The sequence below is a fragment of the Eumetopias jubatus genome, unplaced genomic scaffold (assembly GCF_037043125.1).
Source record: "Eumetopias jubatus isolate StellerSeaLion01/CBP00866 unplaced genomic scaffold, mEumJub1_p1.0 scaffold_1, whole genome shotgun sequence".
Classification (NCBI taxonomy): domain Eukaryota; kingdom Metazoa; phylum Chordata; class Mammalia; order Carnivora; family Otariidae; genus Eumetopias; species Eumetopias jubatus.
Window position 1 is genome coordinate 51036750 of NW_028274807.1, and position 27176 is coordinate 51063925.

Genomic DNA, 27176 nt, shown 5'->3' on the forward strand with positions numbered 1-27176 from the left:
GTGAGACAGGAGTCCATCAAAATCCTAAAGGAGAACACAGGCAGCAACCTCTTCGACCTCAGCCGCAGCAACTTCTTCCTTGAAACATTGCCAAAGGCAAGGGAAGCCAGGGCAAAAATGAACTATTGGGACTTTCATCAAGATAAAAAGCTTTTGCACAGCAAAAGAAACAGTCCACAAAACCAAAAGACAACCGACAGAATGGGAGAAAATATTTGCAAATGACATATCAGATAAAGGGCTAGTATCCAAAATCTATAAAGAACTTATCAAACTCAACACCCAAAGAACCAATGATCCAATCAAGAAATGGGCAGAAGACATGAACATACATTTTTCCAAAGAAGACATCCAAATGGCCAACAGACACATGAAAAAGTGTTCAACATTGCTTGGAACCAGGGAAATCCAAATCAAAACCTCAATGAGATACCACCTCACACCAGTCAGAATGGCTAAAATTAACAAGTCAGGAAATGACAGATGTTGGCGGGATATGGAGAAAGGGGAACCCTCCTACACTGTTGGTGGGAATGGAGGCTGGTGCAGCCACTCTGGAAAACAGTATGGAGGTTCCTCAAAATTTGAGAATAGAGCTACCCTACAATCCAGCAATTGCACTAATGGGTATTTACCACAAAGATACAGATGTAGGGATCTGAAGGGATACATGCACCCTAATGTTTATAGCAGCAATGTCCACAATAGCCAAAGTATGGAAAGAGCCAAGATGTCCATCGACAGATGAATGGATAAAGAAGATGTGGTATATATACACAATGGAATATTATGCAGCCATCAAAAGGAATGAGATCTTGCCATTTGCAACCATGTGGGTGGATCTGGAGGGTGTTATGCTGAGTGAAATAAGTCAATCAGAGAAAGACATGTATCACATGACCTCACTGATATGAGGAATTCTTAATCTCAGGAAACAAACTGAGGGTTGCTGGAGTGGTGGGGGGTGGCAGGGATGGGGTGGCTGGGTGATAAACATTGGGGAGGGTATGTGCTATGGTGAGTGCTGTGAATTGTGCAAGACTGTTGAATCACAGATCTGTACCTCTGAAACAAATAATGCAATATATGTCAAAACAAGAAGGTAGAAGGAGGGGAAGAATGAAGGGGAGGAAATCGGAGGGGGAGACGAACCATGAGAGATGATGGACTCTGAAAAACAAACTGAGGGTTCTAGAGGGGAGGGGGGTGGGGGGATGGTTTAGCCTGGTGATGGGTATTAAAGAGGTGTATTCTGCGTGGAGCACTGGGTATTATGCACAAACTGAATCATGGAACACTACATTAAAAACTAATGGTGTAATGTATGGTGATTAACATAACAATAAAAAATTTAAGGAGGAAAAAAAGCTATTGTTCCTCAATAAAAAAAAAATAATAATGGGTTTCTACTCCAGAAGTATGGCAGAATAAATATTTTGAATGAGTCTACTTCAAAGTGCAAGAATATCATATACTACCAAAATACTTTTAAAAGCTTATTGGGCTTGCAAGGAAAAACAAACAAAAAAAAATTATTTAGCTGATACAAGAAAACTAATGTTTTCCTAGAGCCAATTACTGATATCTATGCTGAGATCTGGATACAACAACAGTCCAACTTTAAATATATAACAAATAGAATTGTCAAGAAGCATATAATTGTTGAAATTGTAAACCCTATGTCAGGTTCAGTTTAAACAAAATTTTGTTCCACTACTAGAAAATTACATGATGAATCTGAAAAAAAAAAAAAATTACCCAAACTCATCAGAGAAAGATGAAAATATTAATTAATATGTATGTGTATATGTGTGCATGCAAGTACACATAATAGAATGAGAAAAATCATAACATATGTCTAATAGGAATCTTATAAAGAGATATCAGAGAAAATGGAGGAGAGGTAACATTCATGCTATTTAAAAATATACCAAAACCAATGAAGGACATGAATCCACAGATACTGAAGCAGATAAATATTAAAAATGATACTGAGAAGGAAAAAAAAAATTGTAAAAGGAGAGAAGAAGACCAAAACATGAATGGGTTAAATATCCAATATAAGATGTAAGTGAGAGTACAAAGGAATACATCTCAAAATGGTAGAAGGAAAGAGAGAATAAAGAAAAAAAGAAGACATGCTCTACTATTATCAAGACTTTTTATAAAGTTGGGAGATCTTAACAACAAATACAAATATGAAATAATTACTTGTTCAAATTTATAATGAAATTCTTAAATAAATACATAAAGGATGAATACCTCAACAGAAAACTAAAAGCATTTCATGGAAAAAAAATAAGAATGGCCATTTAGCATAGGAAAAACTGCTTAATTTCATTAACATTCAGAGAAGTGTAAATTAAGACATAAGATATTTTATACCCATCAGATTGGCAAAAATTAAGAGTTCTGCAAATACTAAGTGTCGGTGTGGATGTCAAAAGGGGGAAACTTTAGACATAGCTGGTAGGATTTTAATCGGTGTAATCACTGGAAAACATTTTGGTATTATCTAGTAAAACCAAATATGCCCATATCTTAGAAGTCAGAAATGTCCCACCTACATACACTGTTTAAAGAGGGAATCTTTCATATACATCTGGACATACAAATTAATGTCAGGACATTTATAATAACAACTAAAACAACAGGGGAAAATAACAAAATATTCATCAATATTGTAATGACATGTAGATTTACCTATAGAATATTATATATCAGTGAAAATATGTGAATTAGAGCCAAAAGCCACAACATGGATAGACCTTAGTAAATAAAGCAAGTTGCAGTATAATACATTTATAAAATTAGGCATAAATAAAATTGAGCCACACATTATTCAGGGATACCGATGCATGTAAAAACTAATTTAAAAAGCAAGAAATTAGTAAACACAAAAATCAAAATAGTGGTTTTCTCTAATGAAGAAGGTAATGGGATATGCAAGGAACATGGTCACCTTATGGGTGATGTTCTGTTCTATGTTACATGATAGGCTCAGGAATGCATTTTATTATTCCATTTTATTTTTTATTTTATTATATTTTATCATTCTTCCTCACATATTTTCTTTTTCTGGATCAACTTTTATGATATAAAAATATGTTTAGAACTACGCATATGAAAGGAGAAAGGAATTTCATAGCAAGACAAAGAGGATTATAAAAGCTTAATGGCTATAAATTCAGGGCCAATATGAGGAAATAGTTGATGGTGCCAATGATGTTGTTGCTCATCATAAGAACTTCTACTTTCTGAATTCCATGCAAGGGCGAATATGTCTGAGTTAAAAGCCCTGACCCCTTCCACTGCCATTGCCAATATTACTATCATGCCTAGAGTTGCCAAATAAAATTCAGGATGCCCAGTTAAATTTTAATTTCAGATGAACAATGATTTTTTTTAGTATAAGTATGCCCTAAATATGTCATGGAAATTACTTATACTGAGGAAAAAAATGTTTCTTACCTGAAATTCAAATTTAACAGAGCATCCTTTATTTTTACTTGCTTGATCTGACAAACTTAGACATGCCCCTTCCTTTCATAGCTCAAACTACTATCTCCTGTCACTGAAGAACTTGCTTACTTAACTGCTGTTGATGCCTTATTTCTCAGCGTCTATGCTCTTTTATTCTTCACTACATTTTGTTACAGCCTTTCTTTTTTTTAATGGTTCAGGCATTAATCCATCAGCATGATGCCAAAGAACAATGAGAATGACTGAGAACATACTGTACATCACTTTATCCTCCTTATAATTCTCTATGAACAAAAAGCATGTGCCAGATTCTCTTGGTGGGGTGAATTCTTTCCCAGGAAGCTCCCAGCACTCCCATGTAAATAGAACCACTGAAAGACTTGTGATAGCATTTTTCAGACTTACCCTCACATCCCTAAATCCTTGAATAAATAAAGCATGAGTTCAATGCAGGGCCCAAGTTAAATTGAACATTTAGTTGATAAAGAGCTGCAATTACTAACAGGAGTTTTGCTGAGTAGCCTTATCCTTAAAACTTTCAAGAAAAGTTGTTCTTTGTCAGGATTTAAGTTGTCTTTCTGACCTTTTGGTCATTTTCTTTAGTGTGTCCTTTATACATATAATGAATTAGACAAAAGAACAATAAACATTTTATAATTTAAAGCTAAGTATACATTCTTATTCTAGTTTGATTTTCTCTGTATATACATAAGATTGCTCTCCTGTAGGCCATTTACAATTTTTTCCAAAATGTTCTAAAATCAAGATTTAAAAACAACAAACAACAACAAACTACACTAATTGAGGAAAATTAATAGCTCAGAAAATATTGAATAAAAAGACAAGATTTTCTTCTATGGAATTCTGCTTTCAGCTTTACTATGTCAATTTTGTAATTACATATCTATTCAAACTTCAATATATTTATTTCTTATGTCCTTTACCTAGTTATATTTATGTCCTCCTGCTAATAATCAACATTGATAGATAAAAATTTATCAAGCAAAATAGAATGGCTAACATGTCTAGACAATGAAAGAGGCACTTTGATGGACCTAATTGAGATTGGAAAGGTAAATTTTTTTTATAGTTTAAAATATACTTGTAAAATCTGTTCATATTCTTAAGTTTCTGCACTTGAGAATTGGACTATTGAATAATCTCAAAAGATCTTATGACTGCTATATCGTTTTGGGAAATACATTCCTATAATTTTAGGGATACATATTTATTATGGGATGACAAACAATTTTCTATTGGGCTTGTGGGTTTTGGCTCAGGAAGGAGTGAAAGAAAAAAATTTCAAAAATAATTAACACTGCATTTATCATAGAACTTATATGACAACTAAGAAAGGGAACTAAACCATGTTTTTTGCTTTTGGTAACCAGGAGAGCAGACATAGAGTATGATCATATAGACTACTAAGAAATACAGAATTCATCTAAATCAAAACCTAAGTTGAAATTATCAGAATCTACGTACCTGATCTATTTTATTTACCCTAGCAAGAAGGCTTATAAAATGTAGGTTGAAAGAATTATTAGACTGGCTGATAAAGGAAATGCATTAAACGTATTGGCATTTGACAAGATGTTTTTATGAGATTAAAGCTCAAGTAGGGTTAGATGATATTTCAATTAGGTGGTTTACAAACTGAATGGTGGTGTTCAAAGAATGCTGAGTAGGAGATGAATGTCAGTCTGTAATGGAGTTTCACAGAATTCTGACCTTGAATATATTCTGTTCGCTATCAATAGCATGGATGGAGAATGGCATCAATCAAGAGAAGAATGACTGAATATATAGTATGATAAAAATCAGTTTGCAAAAGCATCTTGATAAGTAAGAATGGTGGGCCAAATCTTGCAAGTTTACATGCAATACGTACTCATACATAAAACCTTAAGTGCAATAGAATAGAACACTATAGATAAAATGTAAAGAAATTCAATATGTGTCAATTTTTACGATATTAATGTGATCATGTCTTTCATTACATCATAATACTATAATCTCTTGATTGATGCAGGATATGGACCTTCTATTAGTTGTTCAAACTCCTCCCAGATTGATGTGTTCAATTTTGGGAAGAACATATAAGAATATATATCTAGGCAACCAGAAATGTGCTACAAAGGATATTACAAGGATGATGGTATTATATTAAAAAACTCTATCTGAGGAAAAGTTCATTATAGGGACTGGGAATATCTAGTCAGGATTAAGAATTTTCAAACTGAAGAACAGAGATAAAATGTCTGTTTTTCAGGGGCGCCTGGGTGGTTCAGTCATTAAGAGTCTGCCTTCAGCTCAGGTCATGATCCCAGGGTCTTGGGATCGAGCCCCATATCGGGCTCCCCGCTCTATGAGGAAGCCTGCTTCTCCCTCTCCCACTCCCCCTGCTTGTGTTCCCTCTCTTGCTGTGTCTCTCTGTGTCAAATAAATAAAATCTTTAAAAAAAAAAGTCTGTTTTTCAAATGTTTGAAGACTATAATACAAAGAACTAGATTTTTTTTCCCTTAACATGAGATGCTAGTAGTAGAATTAGGGCCCAAATGCAAATCTACATTGAGACAGATTTTCATTCAATGTAGGGAAAAGATTAAAATCTGATCAGCTAATCTGTATTTGGTTATCCATGGCTAAATAATTATTTGTTTGGGATGTTGTGGAGATATGATACCGAATGACAAAATGGGTTAAATGACATTTAAAAGCACTCTGAGTCCTGACAATGTGAGAGTCGTTATTTAACTAGATTTCAAATTCATCTTTACCATAATCTTCTCTCTCGGCAATATGTTTTGAGTATTTTACTTCAAAATTTGCCCCATATAATAGATATTCCAAGAAATTCCCAAATCTTTGCATGGATGGGAGATCCTTAGTTGTATGATTCTGCCGTAATAAATATGTTGATAAAGGGAAGCATAATTTTTTTTTGGTCACATAAATGGTACTTTTCTTGAGGACCAAGCTATATGTACATATCACAGATAATGACAGAATATTCTAGGAAACAATAGACCAAGACTGAGAACAGAAGTCTTTCAATGGAACTGATTATGAAAGCAAAGTAAAAAGACCAACAATGAACCTGAAAAAGTGATAAAAGTAAAAAACTCACAGAAAATTTCATTAACAACAAAAGAAGACCATTAAAGAAAACACTATCAAACAAGAAGGGAGGATTGACATTGGAAAAGGAAGAAACCATCAAAAGGGGGGAAATATGGCACAAAAGGTAAATGCAGCTCACATTGGGTGACTGGAGCGTGTCCAAAAACAACTGGAAATGAGAGAGTGATGAGAGGCAGTATGTACAGTGAAATTTGCATAAAAATTCAGCCACTCACCATAGAAAGGAAAGAATTTTAGCAGGGAAAAGTAGCCCAGACAAAGGGCAGCCTCAATGGGAACAGACAACAAGAGCTCCAAAGATATGATACAGATAATGTGACCCATAAACAAAGGGAAGCTGCACAAAACATGAAAAGGAAAGGCCAGTCCACAGGCAAAGAGGAGGAACAGGATTTGGTACAAAAAGGGCAGTGTGAGAACAGTGATAATAAAGAGAAGAGGAAGATCGAGTTGGAAAGGAATTGAAGGAATTGATGAGATTGAAAGTATTTATAAAGAATACAAAGAAAAGTATCTGAATGAGTGAATCTTATCCTCCCTCCCCCCAACTGCCACCACACACACACACACACACACACACACACACACACACGCGCGCGAGCGCGCGCGTGCGTGCGCGCGCGCAGTTGAACAGTTACCATCCCATTTAACCTGCATTCTACATTCTGAATTATCACTGGTTCCCTACCTAAGATATACAGACAGAACCGTATTCTCATCATCACCAAGTCAAATTCTACTATGGAACCTTATACTTGGGAAATGATTCCAACCCCCCACACAAGTTTGATGCCATAAATGAATGTAATCTATGCATTAGTTATTAGAACAGATATAAAATTACTTTCTTTCTGTTAATATGAGCTTCTACAGAAATGCTGAAACACGAGTGGTCAGAAAATTTGTGATGGAGTTTTCCTTTATGAGTTTTTACCATATAGAATTAATGGCATTTTCTGCTTAGAACTCTGTCATAGTGTTCTACATAGAGTACACAGTCTAAAAACTAAACACTTAAACCCTTTAATACTTAGTCTCCCTATTAGCACACATATAAACAACAACAAACAAAATTATAACATACCTTAGTCATAAGCTTAGTGATACTGGTGAAAATGCAGGATAACAGGCATTTGATCACACTGTTGGCAGGAAAATAATTGGTATAAATATTCTAGAGGACATTTTGGCAATATTTAGGAATGTTTAAATTGTCCAACTCAAGAATTCTCCCTTTCAGGGAATTATGCATAAAAAATCAAATTTATGGGGACACATGTAAGAGATATTCTTTATAGGGCAGTTTATATTAGTAACATAATGGAAACAATCTAAATGTCAACCAAAGGGGAAGGAGTTAAATAAATCATGATAGATTTGCAAATTAAATAGCATACAGCTTTTCAAAATGATGGAATTGAAGCAAAGTACTTGCAATAGAGTGATGTCTATGATAACATATTGGGAGAAAAATGCATGCTATGCAAGAGTTTTATATAATAATCTAATTTTTATGATTAAAGATATTATATTTTATGTAAATGCAAAGGAAAATTTGAAAGACAATGCACTCAGGCTAACAGCATACTTTTAACTATTTTCTGAACTTTTTAAAATGGTTGTCATGTTTTTGTAATCTTAAAAAAAATGTAATATATATTTTATAAAATAGGAAAATGCCATCATAGTTTGGTTAGTTTTGACAAAAGGAAGTAAATAATTCGAAGAGGGATACGGGATATTTTAGATCAATTCTAAAATGGAAATTTAGGACTAACATGTGTTTTTAACTTTATGATGAGGGGTAGGAGTTGGAGTTAAAGTAGGACACATTCTGAAAGCAATAATGAGACCCTATCCTCACTGGCTTACATAAAACCGTGTTTTATAGAATGGAGCAAGGATGGACTGGGTACACATGGAGACTATTTTAACTGTGTTTCAATAAATGCTTAGAAATAAAGTCGGGAAACACTGTCAAAATCTATTAGTGGTTTTACTAACACAAATGTTGAAAACTTTTCCAGATGTTAGGACAGATTGAATATATTATCAGGTTCCCTTACCCAAATTGTTGAGATATTTACTTTTTGGATTCCAATGTCCATCATCCTACATCAGCCCACGTTCTAACTGCTATACTTATTATTAATTTTTCAAATTATAATTCACTTTTAAAATCAAATAATTGCAATTATAGTATTTGATTATAGGTATATATATGTAATTACATATAGATAGATACATACATACATAGATGTAACTTTCAGCGAACTTGTGATTTGTAAATGATCTCTGAAATTGGGACTGTCATATTTTTTCTTACTCAAACTTTAGAATAGAAGATCCTCACTTAGTTGAGGTTACAAGCAAAGTAAAAGAAATGTCCTAGAGCACCTATGAAAGATTTATTTTGATTTGACTAAAATGAACCTTGTTAAATTATGAACTGATTTTTTCTTTACTGAAAGTCTCATGAGTTTTTATTTCAATTTCAAAAATGAGAACTATTTTATAATTATATAAAAAGAGGGTGCAGATTATTTTGAAGTGAATGCATAGCGCATACAGTGGAAGAATTGACGATTATCCTGCTTTATTAAAGATGACCTTCTTAACATATAACTGGAAGAAATATCATGATCTTTCATTTAACTGGGTATAAATAAATATTGAATGTCTAGCAACAAAAATAATTGAGCCCAGGCTATACGGTCCTTGGAAAATGGGATCTATTCAGAAGTGAAAATATTAGAGATTACATAACATATTAGCAGATGAGTGAAAAAGTCAGAAGTAACAAGAAAGGTAATTTGTTAAAACAAATAAGGAGACAGATCAGAGGAACAAGAAATAATAAGAGCATGAGAAGTCCTACTACTTTTTTTAATATTTTAAAATTTTATTTGACAGAGAGAGAGAGAGAGAACAAGCAGGGGGAACAGCAGAGGGAGAGGGAGATCAGCTCCCCGCTGATCAGGGAACCTGATATGGGGCTCCATTTCCAGGACCCTGAGATCATGACCAGAGCCATAGGCAGATGCGTAACTGACTGAGCCACCCAGGTGCCCCGAGAAGTCCTAATACTTATTGAACAAAATTAAAGGAGACTTTCTAGACTCCATTCATAAGAGCAGAGGACCCAAGACCAAATCCACTCTGAGTTAGTATTTTTTCCCCTTTGGTCTCTTTAAACAGGATGGAGCCATATAAACAAGTATTCTTTTTTATCTGTGATCATTATTTTTGACATTTTCTTTACTTAACATGGAGGATCTATTTGGTTTTGGTCTTCATCTTATCTTGCAGAGGAAGAAGAGTACAAGCAACAAGCAACCTGTTAATACCAAGATATCAGAATATACACAGCTCCATCTAAATTTTCAGTGTTCACTTGTAGACACTGGGCATACTGAGCAGCTGAGTGATCATAGACAAAATATAAGTCCAAGCCTCAAGGTCTGAACTGGGAACTAGGTAAAACTGTGATGATGGGTGTGCATGGGTGTTTGTGGCAGTGTGGTTCTCTGTAATTTGAGTTTCACAATATGAAAGAGAGCTGGTGCAGGGAAATAATTATAATGTGTTGAAATAAATAGCTTTTTCTTTCTTCATGACTTTATTATACTTGTTTAAAATATTTCCTTTTACCTGAGTTTGGATTGTTCTCAACGTTGCTCCTTATTACTGGCTCTAAACAAACTCTCATATGATTCTGTCATTCCTACATCATCCTAAAACCCCAAATATCCGTGACTGCCAAAAAGAGAGGCGTTGGTATTGCTAAAATGCCATTTGAGCTGCATCACTGCGAGGGGAAGTGTTGTCATCTCTTCTCGTCTAGGAAAAGGAGGATTAGAGATCCAGTTCTTGCCTGGAGGAACACTCACCTGGCAAGTGGCAGGACCAGGGTGAGTGATAGCAGAAATGGTGGGAGTTTGTGAGTGTACTCATTAACAATTAGCCAAATCAGAAACCGGTACCCAGTGTACCACTACAGCCAATGTGAATAAAGAGCCTCTGCTCCAGATTTCTTAATTCAGATTAAATCAGAATCATGCAGAAATCACTGGAGGTCATCAGCTCAAGCCACTTTCATTTTTCTTTTACTCATAATGAAGCTCTAGCCCAGAAATCTTCCATCACTCTTTAAGAAGTGACTACTTTGGCCAGAAAGTGGTAAAGCTAAAAGCTTAAGTCAGACTCTCCAGGGTTGTCGGTTCCTGTCCATCTCATGATGCCAGTTTGCCTTTCTGAGCCAGAGCGATGTAATTCTTAGTCATCCAGTAGGTGGAGTTAGGTCACTTAATCTCCACAAGTCAGAGAAAATGCTGAGAGGATGCTGATCAAGTGTAACATCCAGCTGGCCTGCACAGGTAGAAATGTCAGTGTTTCTATATTAGGAAAGTTTAAATCGTTCTGTTTCTTCTTTCTTATACTGACTGAAAATCTATAACTTTGACCATTAGCACTAAAATATATATTTTTTGAAGGCTCTCTAAATCAGCCCATCTCTGGCTACCCTGTTAAAGAACAGAGGAAGAGGGGAATTTCTTGTCTGTGGTAAGTCCTGAGTTTTTCCTTTTTCTTTTTCTTTTCTTTTTTTCCCGAGAATCTACTCTGTATCAGCTTAGAAAATGATGTCATTTTAGACCCAGGAATATATGAGTGTGTGTGGAATCGTACTAGCTCATGAGACAGAAGCAAATCCAAACCTAGCATTTATCCCTGTCTCTGGTCAACACATATCTTCCACATTAAGTCCAAAATACTTGCTATTTCTATGACCAATCAACACAAATGCCAATGTTGTCAGGGGTGTGTGCCAGATGGGATAGAAAGGTATGCACATGGTGGGGTTGGTGGCTAGAGGAAAGATGTTTGAAGACAAAGCAGATCCTGGAATCTATGTGCGTTATGGAGCAAATGAGGTATCAATTTCTGATGAGAGTCATGGGTCAAATTCTATAAACAACTCTTGGATAAAAAACAATAGCTTCCAAATATTCCTTAAGGAGGAAATAATAAAATCCTCATGGGTTAAAAGTTTCTAATTACTGCCTCTGCTCATCTTGAGGATACTGGGTAGGATGATGGGTAAACTATGCTCATGGGACCTAAGGACTCATCTGGTACAGGACTGGAGGGAAAAAAAAGAAGAAGAAAAAAAGAAAGAAAAGGGATTTAATTACAGAAGACAGATAATCTCGGTTTTAATGCCTCTAGCTGCTTTCTTAGCAGCTGCTTTGTACCTAATAACGGCTTATCCTGTTTTCCCCACTCGGGAGGGGGAAATAAAGTTAATGTATCATCCTCCCACCAGACACATTAAATCAAATCCTTTTATTCTGAACTCTCATTTCTCAAGTGTGTGGAACTGGGGGGTCGGATGTAGAACAGGTGAAAGGAAACAATTGATATTGCATTACAAAAGGAATTTTTTCACACATGTACATTTCTGTATACATAAGATGTGTAGTGTACATTTGGCAAAAAATCTATTGTTCCAACCTTATTCATTTTTCAGACTAAAGCATTTCATTTGTGTAGCGGGAAGCCAGGGTTTCCCCACATTGATTAGACCAGGAGCTGGTGTTCCAGCACTAACATGAAGAAACTCAGCAATGGGCCCAGACATGAGTCACAGGACGGTAACAGCATGTGGAACAAAGCTCAACTACAGGCACAACCCCAGTAGTGTAAGTTTTCATCCAGAAAAAAATCATGTAAGATCTAAAACCTAAATCTTTGGCAGGCTTTAGGAGGAAGGGAAATGTTCACATACAATACTTTCAAAGACGTGGGAGATGATTTCATTGTGTTCTTTTCTATCTTTATACCCTTATACATAGCAGTTTAATATGCATAGCAGCTTAATTAATATTTAATTAACCCTTATACATAACAGAAAGATAAAAAAACAGAATGAACATGAAGAATTGAACAGAAATAGGAGAGGTATTCACATATAGGTCAATAGTTTAAATAGAATTTAAACAAGAGTTACCAAAAAATGTTCTTGTCAGCAGATGGTTCTGAAACCTCTTGGCACAGATTTTCCCCTTTCTCTTCCTGTTCCCATCTACCGGACAGCTTCTTTTGGTTTGTTTTTTGTTCTTTTGTTTTTATCCAGTTATTCCCTACAGCCTCTTTCTTTCTTCTATTGCACAGTGGATGGTGAGACATTTTTCTTTTCCCAAGAGATTCCCTTGAAACCTTATTTTATTCACCTTCTAGGCACAGGATGTAACTTCGACCTTTAGCAGACTCCCATAATGCTTTTAGCTGTGGAAAGCCACACTCAGCAAACTAATTTATGTCTAGGAAGCAAATGGATTAATTAAGTGTCCTGCAAAGGACACTGAAGGATATCCAATGGCATTCTTCAGCGACATTAGGATGAAAATGAAAAATGAATCTTTCCATTCAAGGCAAGGTTATGATCAAATGAAATTTGGTACATTCTGTATCCAATGGAAGGCTCCAGGATTTGGAACTGCTTAGTTAGTATTAACCTTCATTTAATGAAAATCAGCCATTGTGGAAAGTGGGAAAATAGGGGTGGCATTTTGCACAATTTCATCTGTGGTGTTAGATGGTAATGTTTCCAATCAACAGGTGTGGTCTTCTTGGTTTGTTCTTACAAGACCTTCTGGCTGCTGTCCAGGTTACTCATAAGCTGCACCTGTCAGACACCAAAGCCTTCCCTCTACCCCTGGGAGAGGGAATAAGTAAGAATGTTTTGACTCTTTTATTCTTTTATGAGTTTCAATTTAAAATGTTTGTTTTATCCACACAGAGGCCCAGACTCCTTTCAGAGAACAAACTCATTGCCAGTGTTGGAACTCGCAAAACCTGCTGCTAGGTCTGGAACACACACAGGCTTACCTATCAGCTTCCCTCCACCCCCTCCCTCCACCCACCCACTTTCAACCTGCTTCCAATGTACACCCAATGTTCTCATAGAGATTTGGCAGGGACTCGCTTTATATATTGCTGTAGTTCAAACGGAGCAGAACAACAAACAAAGAACTTCTTTTTTCTACACGTAACCGAAAGTAAGGAAAATCACTTCCCTCATCAGTGCACCCCAAAACCATAGGTAAAGAAAGTGGAATAAGGAGAACAGATTATTGCTTAAAAGACAACACTCTCTACCACATTTAAACTTTTCCTTCTCTTGCTGAGTAGCTTATTACCTCGTTGAAGCCTTTTCTTTTGTCAGTAAGTTTTCCCGTGGCATTCCAAAGAAGCCACAATCAGACATTGAAGAGGAGATGCTATAAGGTACAAAATAATAAGAGGTCAATAAAAATGCATTCCTATGAGTCAAAATCCTTAATTCTGCCTTTAAAACATGATCTCAAAGAAACCATTCACAGTTTCATAGAGGACAGATGTCCAAACATATTATGTAGTTCATTTTCAAGTCCCAAACAGACCAGTAGGACTGGGATTTATCCTCAGTACATTTTTTTCCTTCTGGTGATTCCCATCTTATAAAAATTCTCTAGCTTCTGACAAGTGTTCTGAATTCAACTGGATAGCAGCTTCAGGTGAATTCATCTGTCATGGGCACTGAAAGACATTTTTGGCTTTTGTCTTCAGTAAAATATGATGCCGGTGTGGTGGCACCATGTCAAGTTTTCTGGTTTTTGCCTTCAAGTACCTACCTTTGGTCATACTCTAATCTGATGTGAGTGATTTAGCAAGATTTAGGTCTACCATTTTCTCGTTTTGAGTATATGAGGCAATAAGCCATGCAATTATCTCCCCAGCAAACAAACTCAGTAATTATAACCAAGCACTCTAAAGGATTTAGATAACACCTTTCATCTAGAGAAGCAAAAGTCCCAAGAACATTTTAGATGGTGTCAGCCTTATATTTACCTATCTTATTAAATGAATGGAAAGCTATAATTACAGATGTTGCTTGTTATGAAATTAATCTGTGTCGCCTAGCCTTGCTCTGAAATGGTGGCTCACAAATCACCTTTATGTTGGAGATTTAGATACATTGTATTCCTCACACTAGAAACGAAGCTGTCATTAAATACCAAGCACATGAAACTTTTCTATGCACTGTTTGGGCATTTCAAGTCTGTGAGGTCATTGTGGGCAATACGAGGTCTTTTCTGAACAGAAATAGTTTTGTAAAAGTAAAGTGACACAAATCAAAAAGAAAAGGTAGCTAGCTATATCTTTGGAAAAATATCAAAGAAAAAAACTAATTATTACTTCCGATCAGTTTAGAAGAGGGATGATCATATCACGGCCACTAAGAAATGCATTCTCGAAATTAAAATATACCCATTTAGTTAAAGAATGATTCTGTACTTACTAAATAGCAAAGTTAAACCAAGTACATTTTTATAATAGAAGTTTAATGATCAGTCTGGGGAAACATGGATGTATGGGAAGGTAGAGAGCTCTGGAGAGAAAAAGGAAAACAAGGAGGGGTGGATGGACAAAGAAGTTAATAAATGTATGCACAGCAACACCTCTATAGTATATTCATAAAATTATAATCAGCATCTTCTACACTTTTCTGTGCTTTCATTGCACTTATTTTAAAAACATTTCAAGTCTAAGGGGGCGCCTGGGTGGCTCAGTCGTTAAGCGTCTGCCTTTGGCTCAGGTCATGATCCCAGTGTCCTGGGATCGAGCCCCGCATCGGGCTCCCTGCTCAGCGGGAAGCCTGCTTCTCCCTCTCCCACTCCCCCTGCTTGTGTTCCCTCTCTCGCTGTGTCTCTCTCTGTCAAATAAATAAATAAAATCTTAAAAAAAAAACATTTCAAGTCTAATGAGTTACCTTTTCCATAGTTCTCTATCAACAAGATGAGACTACAGTTATGACATATCACCTGTGTACGTTATTGTACTCTGCTTCAAATAATAGATAGCAATAAAATGAGAATATTTTCATGGTTTTAAAATATTGATTAGGCCAAACATATTAGGTCTAATATTTTCCTTTTCAAAAGAATGAAAAGTTTTCATCTGCTTTTCCAAACGTGCAAAAATATAACATCAGACGACAAGGGTCATTCATGGTATAAAGAAAAAGAAAAACTTCAGTACTATAGATTATCTTTATAATTGTGGTTGCCTGGTATCACCTTTCTTTTCATTGCTGGGCCTGTCAGATCATGCTCATTTGTGTAGCTGAATGATAATACACAGTTTCTTACCATCCAACATGCTTGCCTGGCTCAGAGAGCCCTTACCTCCCTAGTGGCTCAATAAAATCTTATTTGTCTCATCTAATGAGAGGATTTCAAGACAAAACCGTTGAGCCACAAAATATGGGCTTTTTTTCTGAGCTCTGGATATTTCAGTACAATAACTCCTTTAGTAAGAACAGAAAGAAAAGGAAGCATCTCTTCCCTATTCCTGTTTTTTCTTTACTGCTGGTGAAAGACAGGAGGTTGTGCAGCTAGGAATGCCTTGGTAGGCTGGATTGATCATGAAGACTTTATTATATTTTTTGGTTATGGGAATTTGGAATTCAAAGTCTATAGAAGCAGCAGCAGTGGCATTATCTTATACATATCATCAGTGCATAGATACCTAATACATAATATAATGTATAATCTTAAGTTTTCTGGTTGAATTTGTATAAAGGTGGGAGATGGCAAATTTATCAATTTACAACCAAATAGTTTATCTCTACATTTCCCAACAATTCCTTTAAGGTATAACAGGATAATATTATTGAGAGAAAAAAAGGCAGGGGAAAGAAAAAAGAACATTTTCTTTCCCAGACCTAATTTTAGTCCTCTTGGATTATTTGTCATTTGTAAAATTATATAAAAAATATATTTATTACCAGTGGGGGCTCTAAAATACATGCATTCTGTTTTTATGTTTCCTACTAGGCGTGGGTTTACTTCAGACTAAAAATTCTTGCTGAGTTCACCACTGGGGACTTTGGCCTAGATATGCCGCATAATACCAGTGAGGAGGCCAAGTATCAAAAATAGCAAAATGCAGGGGCGCCTGGGTGGCTCAGTCGTTGGGCGTCTGCCTTCAGCTCAGGTCATGATCCCAGGGTCCTGGGATCGAGCCCCACATCGGGCTCCCTGCTCAGCGGGGAGCCTGCTTCTCCCTCTCCCACTCCCCCGGCTTGTGTTCCCTCTCTTACTGTGTATCTCTCTGTCAAATAAATAAGTAAAATCTTTAAAAAAATGGCAAAATGCTACCCATTTTTCTCCAAGGGAGTGAAAGAAAGAAAAAGGATTGACCTGGGATAACCTTTTAATCCCATCAGTTTATTCTCTGAGTTTCCTGCTTTCTAGGCATGAGCTAAATCCCTCCAAGGTGGGAAGCTCCGAGGGAAGAAGAAAGCGAACAAACACTCCCCCCCCTTTGTCCCCCACTTGCATTATTTGAGGAAATCTGTTGTCGGTTCACACAAGAGGAGTCTTGGAAATATTTCGTCCAACCTGTCAGTGGTTGCTCCTAGTTCTCATGGATCCCTGTGACTATGCTAGATGCCACCAGAGCTGCTCTTCCTTTCTTTCATTTCCATATACTCATCATGGCCACGGCAGTGAAAATTTGAATAAAACAAGACTCATTAACCACTTAAGTTACTGGGCTTTAAAACTATATCATTAAATTAAAGATTATCTATGTCAATATTCCATTTTAGATTAGGATTAATAGATAACATTGTGAAGTTAGATAGGTGGTTGATAGATGATAGATTAGATTTTATGTAATACACACAATTAATCATCTAGCTCTGCTAAATGCTAAAGATAGAAGGATAAATGAAGATGAAGACTGCATCTTGAAGGACTTCAAGTCATCTCAATGAATGATGTCTTTGAACTCCTCAGGAAACTAATTGTATCACTGACAATGCAGATGTTTTCTCAACCTTCAGATCACAGTAGAGCAGAAGTCAAATCAAGTTTTATGTCAAATTTCCTTGCTTTTTATTTCCTGTAAAAATGTTCTTTCAGTTAGACTTTCCTTGGATAATTTGGCAACATTTTGGAATCTACAAACATGGAAATAGCAATTCTCTGACAAAAACTTTGTATCATGTAACTGGCTTTGCTGTCTCTTCATCCAAATCTTCCTTGTCCCTCTGCAGCTTTCTCTTCCTGCCACCTTTTTAAATAGCAGACCCCCACTTTGCTTTAAACTTTCATGATAAGTCCCACCCCACTCATTCCTTGAAACCCTATGAGAGGAAAACTATATCTTTGGCTTTTTCTAAAATAATTTGTTAAAAAGAATCACAATTTCCTGATTAAATAGTGAGGAAGTTGAAGTCATTTGTCTATTTCCTTACCTGCAGACATAATTACTATTAATCAAACAATTTACTTTGAAAGGCTTCTAGTGCCTCAATTTTGTTCCATCTATCCAATGAGTTTATTAATTTTCTAATAAGAATTGAAAAAATAAAGAAGAATCAATATCAGAAAACATTAGGCACCCATAATTTTTCTCCTTTATTGTTTCTATTTTGGTGTTTTAGAATGCTACAGGTGTGCGTTTGATAATTAGATAGCAAACAGATCAAAACCATTACATTTGGTTAATTCCATTAATTAGTCACCTTTTGAAAATAGTTCTGGATACTCTTCTGAGTAAGCTTCTAGGTTTCTTTCCTGGACTTTGGGAAAAGAATGACAGAGTTCTAGAAGGCGATAGATTTACTCTGAAATTTAAAACCTGATGCTCAGAGCAAGGCAGTAGCTTGAAACAAGATGAGTGAATTCGACCCTTAACAAAAGAAAGCAGGAAATCAAAGGTTGTATAAAGTTTACTACTGGCACAAATGACCACAGTCATCTGTGAGAATGAGAGCCAGGTAAACCAAAAAAGAAACAAAATTTAGAAAGGAGGGACTCAGAACTTCAGCAGAATCTATACTAACTTGTTTCTAATTTGTTTCTATATTTGCCTAGTCTTTGAAGCTCTACCTGGCTTAACTCTAGCTTATTAAAGAAGAATCTAAGAATATTACACTGTTCACTGTAAGATCAATTGTTGCTAGTCATGGCTAGACCATTTACCTTAGATATCAGAGCGGAGTTTTCACTGTTATGAATTTTGTTACAAGTATGAGCTTTGATGTCAGACAGTTAGGTCAGAGACTTGCATCTCTGCATATTTTGGGACCTAGACAATTTAGTTAACCTTTTGAAATCTTGGCTTGATTGTCTGTGATACAGAAATAATAATAACAGCCCTACCTCACAGGACTATTGTAAGACATACATCTGATAATCACTCATTTTTACATTCAATAAATATTTGTTGAGAGCCAACTTGACACAAGCCGTTGTTCTAAGCACTATAAGCACAGTGAGCACAGCAAGACCCTTATATTTTTAGCAGTTACATTTCACTAGGTGTAAGAGAAAATAGAGCAGTAAATATAAGGAAATACAGTAAACATAATATCAAATTTGATAACCATAAAAGAAAAAGATTTCAATGCATGTAGTACATTTAGGAGGCAATACCAGAGGAGACTCTTAAGCAAGTAAAGAAATGAGACTGCAAGGATAATCAACCAATAAAATGTGTGTTGTCAAGAAAGTTACCACTGTGGAGAACTAGAGCTTAATCCCTCTGGGAAGAACATTATGTCCCAGCATCAGTGAAGAACATTATGTCTCAAAAGCGACCCTTCACAGTGCTCAAAGAAGCTGACCATCAATCATTGGTTGGGTGATGCTGAGGGTGGGCTGGGGAGTGAGTTAATTTTGTCCGTAATTTTAGCCTGCTGTGCCCATGAATAATTCAAAAGGACAGAGAAAGGAGATCAAGAGTTGTACAATCACTACACTTAATTTTAAAATGTTTTAAATCACCCCCCAAATAAATTTGCATCTGTTATCAGTCACTCCTTATCCCTCCCACCCAACTTTAGGCAATAACTAATCTAATTTTTGTCTTTACAATTTTGGCTATTCTGGACATCTGGATATATTATATAAACTGAGTTATATAATATATGACCTTTGATGATTGGCTTTTTAGAATGATTTGATATTCATCCATTTGTACCATGTATCAGTATCAATACTTCATTCTTTTTATTGCTAAATAGTAGTCCATTATATGGATATACCTCATTTTGTATGTTAATTCATCATGGACATTTGGTTTTTTTTCCGCCTTTGACTATCATGAATAATGCTGCTATGAACATTCATGTTCCTGTTTTTGTATTTATATATGTTTTTATTTATCTTGGATACGAAATTGGAAGTGCAAATTCTGGATCCTATTATAGCTCTATCTTTAACCTTTGAGGAAATGTCTGACTCTTTTCCACTTATCATTCAAAACTGAGAAATTTTAGAATATAATAATACACAGCACATATTCCATTAAGTGTAAAAGCAATGCTATTATAGTTTCTACTAGCCTCTGGAAAACTCCATACAACTGTGAGAGAAAAAGCATAAATAAGACAATATCTTAGTACAATTGTGAAAATAATGTATAGAGAGCATGGTAACTTTCTTACATGTGGAATACTGGGTGTGGAATAGGATTGGAGTCAGTTTAGAGGTGGAAATATTACATTTGTGGTGGCTCAGATGTTAAGCATCTGCCTTCAGCTCGGGTCGTGGTCCCGAGGTCCTGGGATCGAGTACTGCATCGGGTTCCCTGCTCGGCAGGGATCCTGCTTCTCCCTCTGCATCTGCCTCTCTCTCTCTCTCTCCCTGTGTGTCATGAATAAATAGATGCCTATTATATAATTAAGAAAAAGGACAGGAAGAAGATGGGATTCCTGAGATATTCCCGAGATATTGATAGGGAGCAGATGGAGCGCAGGGTTGGGAGGGCACTTGATATGTAAGTTTGGAATGTATCAGCATACACATACTGTATAAATTATGGAGAAAAATAATATTACCTAAGGAGTGAGTATAGATTGAGAAGACAAGAGGTCCAAGAACTGAATTTTGTAACATTCCAAGAGGTTTGGAAATGATGAGGCTCTAAATTCTGGAAGTTAAAACAGTAACCAGTAAGACTTGAGAAACAGATGATGAAGGGAGTGGAGTCTTAGAAGCCAGGTGAAAAAGAGCTTTACAGTTACCCATTGTATTAAATGTAGTTGAAAGTTTAACTAAGAGAATTAATTGATGATGGGCTTTCTTTTTTTGCCACATAGAGATCATGTGTGACCTTGGGTGGTTTCAAGGAGTGGTGATGAAAGCCTGATTGATGTGGTTTCAAGAGAAAATGGAACTGTAGGGATTGGACACACCTTCCATAAGTTTTGCTCCAAAAGAAAGCAGAGAAATGGAGCATAAAGTAGTAGGGAAGTCACCAGAGGGGTGTTTTGTGTTTTTTTTTTTTTTATTGTTGTTATTGTTTAATTAAAGAGATTAATTCATGGTTTTATAATGAAGGACATGATAAAATAGAGAAGCAATACTTGAAAGAAATAAAACAAAGTATGATGACTGGAATAAGTCCTTGAAAAAATACAAGGGGAAGGGATCCAGGGCACAAGTACAAAGGTTAATGTTAGATCACAACCTGGACAGACAATTCACCCATGGTAAAAATGAGGAAGGCATAGTGTGTGGGCATAAGTGGAAAGAAGTAGACCTGAAGTTGCAAGTAAGTGGAATTTTACTTCTGTTTGCTTCCATTTTCTTAGTATAAGGAACAGGATCTTCAGTTATGAGTCACAGAGGAAAGTATATATTAAAAGTCTGAGGTATGAGGCGACGTGAAATATTCAGAGAATGGGAGAATGAATGTGCTCAGGAAATAAAATGGGTTTTCAGTCAACCAAATTAAATGGTTAAACACAATCAATGCATGGTAGATAGAAAAGACTCAATATTTGTGAGTAATTTATTATTACATGTACCCACGTTTTTTTGTAGCCACTTCTCATATATAACTCATTCATATTAGACATCTAGACAACCACACACTTCTTTGGCTTTGCTTATACTTTTCTTCTAATGTGAATGGCCTTTTCTCTATTTTATTTGTCTACTTAACCCTTAATACCTTCTTCAAGTTGCAACTCAAAATCCTTCTATAGTAAAACATTCTTTGTTCCCTTTTAGCAACAATTAAGTTTTATTTTATTTTCATTCTTCATTGTAGGCAAAGTGAAATTCATTAACATAAATTGTTTCCTAGCACAGTTTGTTTAAAATCCAAAAGCTCTCCATGGAATATAAAATGAATTACATTTCACTGTTTACAAAGGCCCTACATTGTCCCCTTCTTTTGTACTTCTTGTCAGCTTCCTCACTGGTTACCTTTCTGTCCTCTGGACAGAAAGAACTTGTTCCTGCCTTACAAGTTTTGTACTTAATGTCCCCTTTCCATGGAACACCCTCTCCCCAGGTCTTTGCATTTATAACACTTTCTCATTATTCAGGCTCTGTTCAAATGTCTCTTTTAACTCCTTTTTTCAAGGCACTGTCTCTGACTACACTATCAAAAATTGCTTAGTAAGTCACTTGCTATAAAGTTACTTTTTATTTTGTAACAATTATTTGTTTATGGTCTATACACCCTACTAGTATATAAGTTTCACGAGGGTAGATACCATATCCATCTTGTTCACAGCCATACACAATGGGCATAGAACAGTGCCTGGGACAAAAATAGGTTCTCAATAAATACTTGTTTAAGAAATGACTATTGCATGAGCCTCCAGTGTATTTAATTTGTTTTATATACCTACATACTATGAGCAAGTTTTTGTTAGTAATAATGTGTACTACTAAGCATAATAAATCTTTACTCTTCTGCAATAGGTGAACATTTAGCCCAACCTTCAGCAGACCAGCAGGGACCTCTGGACTGAAGTTCTTTTGAAGATAATAATGAAATCTGGACTACAAGAGAGAAATTCCACTGGAAGCTTTTCTAAAGACAACTCAGTTTTCAATTTGATCTCAATGTGTATAGTACAGTAGTCATGCTGGGAAAAAGCCTCAAAGATCTCAGCAATTAATTCAAACTCTTTGACATAAACAAACCCTTTGGTGGGGGGGACCACCTTCAGGGATCCTGAGCCCCCAAACAGACAACAGGAAACTTGAAACATCTACTGGCATTTTCCATCTATCATCTTCCAGGATCAGTGCCCACAGTTTTCTCTTAGAAATTCCCAGGACTGGATTTGGAAGCTGCTCCTGGTCTGACTGTCTCTCTTGGATACTGTCAACACAATAATCCTAATAGATATAAATACAAACATGCCTAGAGGCCAACTGAGTCTCTCTCAACTCCCTTGTTCCTCTCTGGCTCTGTGCCCAAAGAGCTCACAGTGCTGACCTCAAACTCAGTGTGTCACCTGACTTCACCTTTTCTTCTTTGATTATCAAAGGAAAGTTCTATTTGTCCCTAAACATATTTCATTTTCATAGCCAAATCATTTGGAACACATGGTTGCCTATTACAAAATCACAATGTGAGTTACAGGGGGTATTTGGCTATAAGATGTCTGTTTCTCTTCCTTTCCCTCTTTCCCTTTTCTTTCCATTCTCACATATTCATTCAGGCCCTACTATGTGTCAGGAACAGCAATAAGCATTTAGGACAGAGAGATGATGTGACAGTCTTGCCTTTTAGTTATGGTTAGAAGAGAAGACAAAAAAGAAAAAAGAAGGAAAAAAAAGAGAAGAGACATATAAACAGACAATACTAAACAATATCATCTTTTCTCTGATACAATATAAATAGGGGCTTATGGGGAAAACTAACTTCCTGGAAAAAAGCCTGAAAGGGAAGTTTGCATTTGAGCTGGGTGTGAGCATGGCCTTTCCTTGACTTGCTTTCCTAATTGAATAGCAGTATCCATGGAACTGCTTTGAAGGTCCTTCAAACTTCAGCTGCATCTCAGATAAACAAATTTCTTTTCAATAACTCAAAACCAAGTGCTTGACACCTCTTTGTTTGAAAATTAATAAGAATTGGTTTCTAGAAATATGGCTAGTCTTTATGCAAATGATCAAAATCCTGAAGAGATGCCTTACATAAGTAAGTAAAAAAGTTTAGGTGACTTGAACATAGCCCCTTCCTGTGACACATGACTGAAAAAGCTACGGCCCAGATTCTGAGATTCCTTACAGGCCATGCTGAACAATTCAGAATTTTTCCTGTAAAAAGCATAAAACTAACAAAGACCCTTAATTGGGTTTTTTTTCAGTTGTTCTTTTGATTGGGTGGCAAATGTCAAAATTTATTTTGTCCCTGATTGGTAATATCAGTAGATTCCAGGCAAATACTTGCAACTCAATATGCAAATATTTGTTGAATTCATAAACAATCACATAGTATTTATGTATCCCCCCTTTGTTAGTCAAATATTTGTTGTGTACTTTATCTATTTCATATAAATTTGCTTTGTTCATTGTTCTAAATCAAGATTCCTAAAATTCATTTCTTTTAATATCTCCCAACATGGTAAGTAATGTGAACCTCATCTTTCAAGCTCAGTAAACATTATTCAATAATACTGCTGGTAATAAGTATCTTGAATGTATATTGTGCTTTATTGTTTTCAAAATATTTTGATAGTCTTTATCTCATTTTATTCTTACAATGATCCTATGAAGCTACTATTGCTATTTTACCAGAGAGGGATTCTGGGTTTAAAAGTGGTTAAGTCATACAGCTAAGACAAGACTAGGATCAAAGTCTCAACTCATAGGAATTTGTTGATTAATTTGCCTTTATTCTTCATCCAGAATCCTTACCTTTTTTAGAGACTGAATTTAGACAGTTTATTTTGAAAAAAGATTACTTGGCATTCAGAGAGAGAGTGCATCTAGGCCTGTGGATCTCAAACTATTACTGGCATAACAGGGGATAGAGGGATTTGGGAGAAAGACATTCCAGAATAACTTGGATCCTAGTCTAGACTCACCCAAAGGAAAATCTCTGAATGGGTTCTGATATCTCTATTTTTTACATCTTTCTGGTGACTCTGGTGATCAGACATGTTTCATAATCCCTGGGCTTGTTGGTGTCTATGATTATTTACTTCACTAAAACTCTTCAGCCTTAAGTTTCTCTTCTCTTCAGGAGTGGCTATGTTTCTTAACTAATCTCAGAACATTTTCACAAATTCTATCTACGCCCATATTTAGTCTTACCATCTGTGACACAAATGGAAAGTCATATGACCTTTTCTGGGCCAAAAGCAGTATTGTCAAATTCCCAGACATGCGCTCCAGCATTCAGGCATTAGAAAGTATATAAGGGGAAATGATCACTGGGCATTTACCCAAGATATTTGAACGTTAGCCAGTTACCCCAGCAATCTGACCTGAACAAAGGGGTATTCCACTGGTATAATAAGGTAGTACTGAAACACATGCTTTGGTTGTAGAGACAATAGGGGCAAACAAATTATTTGTATCAGCCATCCCTGAGTCAACTTCCTCCTTCTGACTTGGACTATATCAGACTGTCATGCTGCCAAGCACCCTCTCTCTTCCCATGGGAGAACAGAAATTTACGGCGGTGAGAGGTTGCTTGCTGGATAGGCAGATTGAGCAAATATTTCACAGGTGGTCAGCATATCTGGCAAAGGCTGGAAGTTACCTCGAAGCCAAACACAAGAGCTGGCTCTGAGTCAGGTGCATTTTCTGTGAATCCAACACCTGGATATTTATTCCTGCCTGTAAGGGAATAACAACTGAACCAACTCATATTCCAAGTCAAGTGCCTATGATAGTAGAAGATAAATGGAAAATTTTAAACTTGATTTCTAAACTAAAACTACCTTTCCCCACAGCAAACCATCAGATAAGAGGATATCATTGAGAATAAAACATTAACTGCATTAGCAAAATCCAGCACATACTACTTTTTTTTTCCCTGAAAAATCCATTCCATCAAGTGTGAGCAGATGTGTCATGAAATGATTAGATGGGAGTTGGGTCTGGAGCAGTAGTTCTCAGAATGTTGTCCTTGGACTAGTAGATAGAATAAGTATCACCTGGGTACTGATTTGAAATGCAAATTAATTTCCAGCTCCACCACAACACTTCTCTAACTTTCACATCCTTCACAATCACCTATAGGGTAAGATAAAAGATTATAAGCCCCTTCCCCAGAGTTTCTGATTTAGTAGATACGGGGTAAGACCCTAGAATTTGCATTTCTAACAGATTCCCAGGTGATGTTGAGGCTGCAGGGTCCACACTTTGAGAACCATTGTTTCAGAATAGTGGATTTCAACCTTGGCTAAGCATGAGATTTCCTAGGGGAGCTTTTATAATTCCTCATGCCTAGGTTGCAGTCCAGATTAATTGTGATGGTTAACTCAATATGTTAAATTTACTGGGCCTTGGGGTACCCAGACTAAATATTATTTCTGAGTGTGTCCTGAGGGTATTTCTAGATGAGATTGGCATTTGAACAGGGGGACTCAGTAATGTAGACTGCTATCCCTAGTGTGGGTGGGCATTTCCAATCCAATGAGGGCCTGAATAGAACAAAGCAGAAGGGAGGATACCTTCCCTTCCTGCCTGCTTGGTTGAGCTAGGACATCAGTCTTCTTCTGTCCTTGGATTGGGATTTGCATCGTTGGTTCTCTGGCATTCAGACTCAGACTGGAATTACACCACTGGAGTCTCCAGCTTAATGATAGCAGATCTTGGGACTTCTCAGTCTTCATAATCATATGAGCCAATTCCTCATAAATCTACACACACATACACACACACACACACACACACATTAGGTATACATCTTAATTGGTTCAATTTATCTGGAGAACCCTGACTAATTCACCTATTAAGTAAATTCCTCAGACTGGACTCTGTTAGAACCAAGAATCAGTAATTTTTAAATCTCCCCAGGTGATTCCAATGTGTAATTATATTTGAGAACACTAAAGTATAGAAGAAACACAATCATGGAAATGCAAGGTGAATAATAACAGATCTGATAAGGAAGAAAAAAAATCTAGTTTTTATTGAACCACACATTATTTGACATATATTTTGTCTTCCATTGCAACTTTTATCCCTTAGTTACATGTAGCTACAAATTTTATAGTTATTAAATAAAAATCCTTGTACCCCCAAGCCATATATATGGTCATGCACTCTCTCTACTCCACGTGCCCCTCAACACACACAAACTCAACCTAACAAAAGGAAGCATCAAAGAAGTAAATACCCACATTACAAAATGGTTTGATGCTATAGCTGATTATGTTGTTATCAAAGGAGTTAGACAGATATCTTTAAATACATGCCACTAGAGCATGTGTTCTATTTTTCTTCACTATTGTGTAACTCAGAATAAGACATGATGCATAGTAATCTTTCAGTAAATATTTTTAAATTAAAAAAATGAATAAATCTATTGGAGATGAATTAGATCTTGAGTAGATGTTTCCAGACCTTTTGTATGATGATTTAATATTTTTAAAAGCAAGTTTTTGCTAGCTGTGTGCTCTCCTATCTTCAACTTAAGACATCAACAATACTTGGAATGGTACCTTTGTTATTTTATTGCCTTTCAGAAATATCTTTGCTTATGTGGACTAAAAATACCAAAAAGGCTCATGT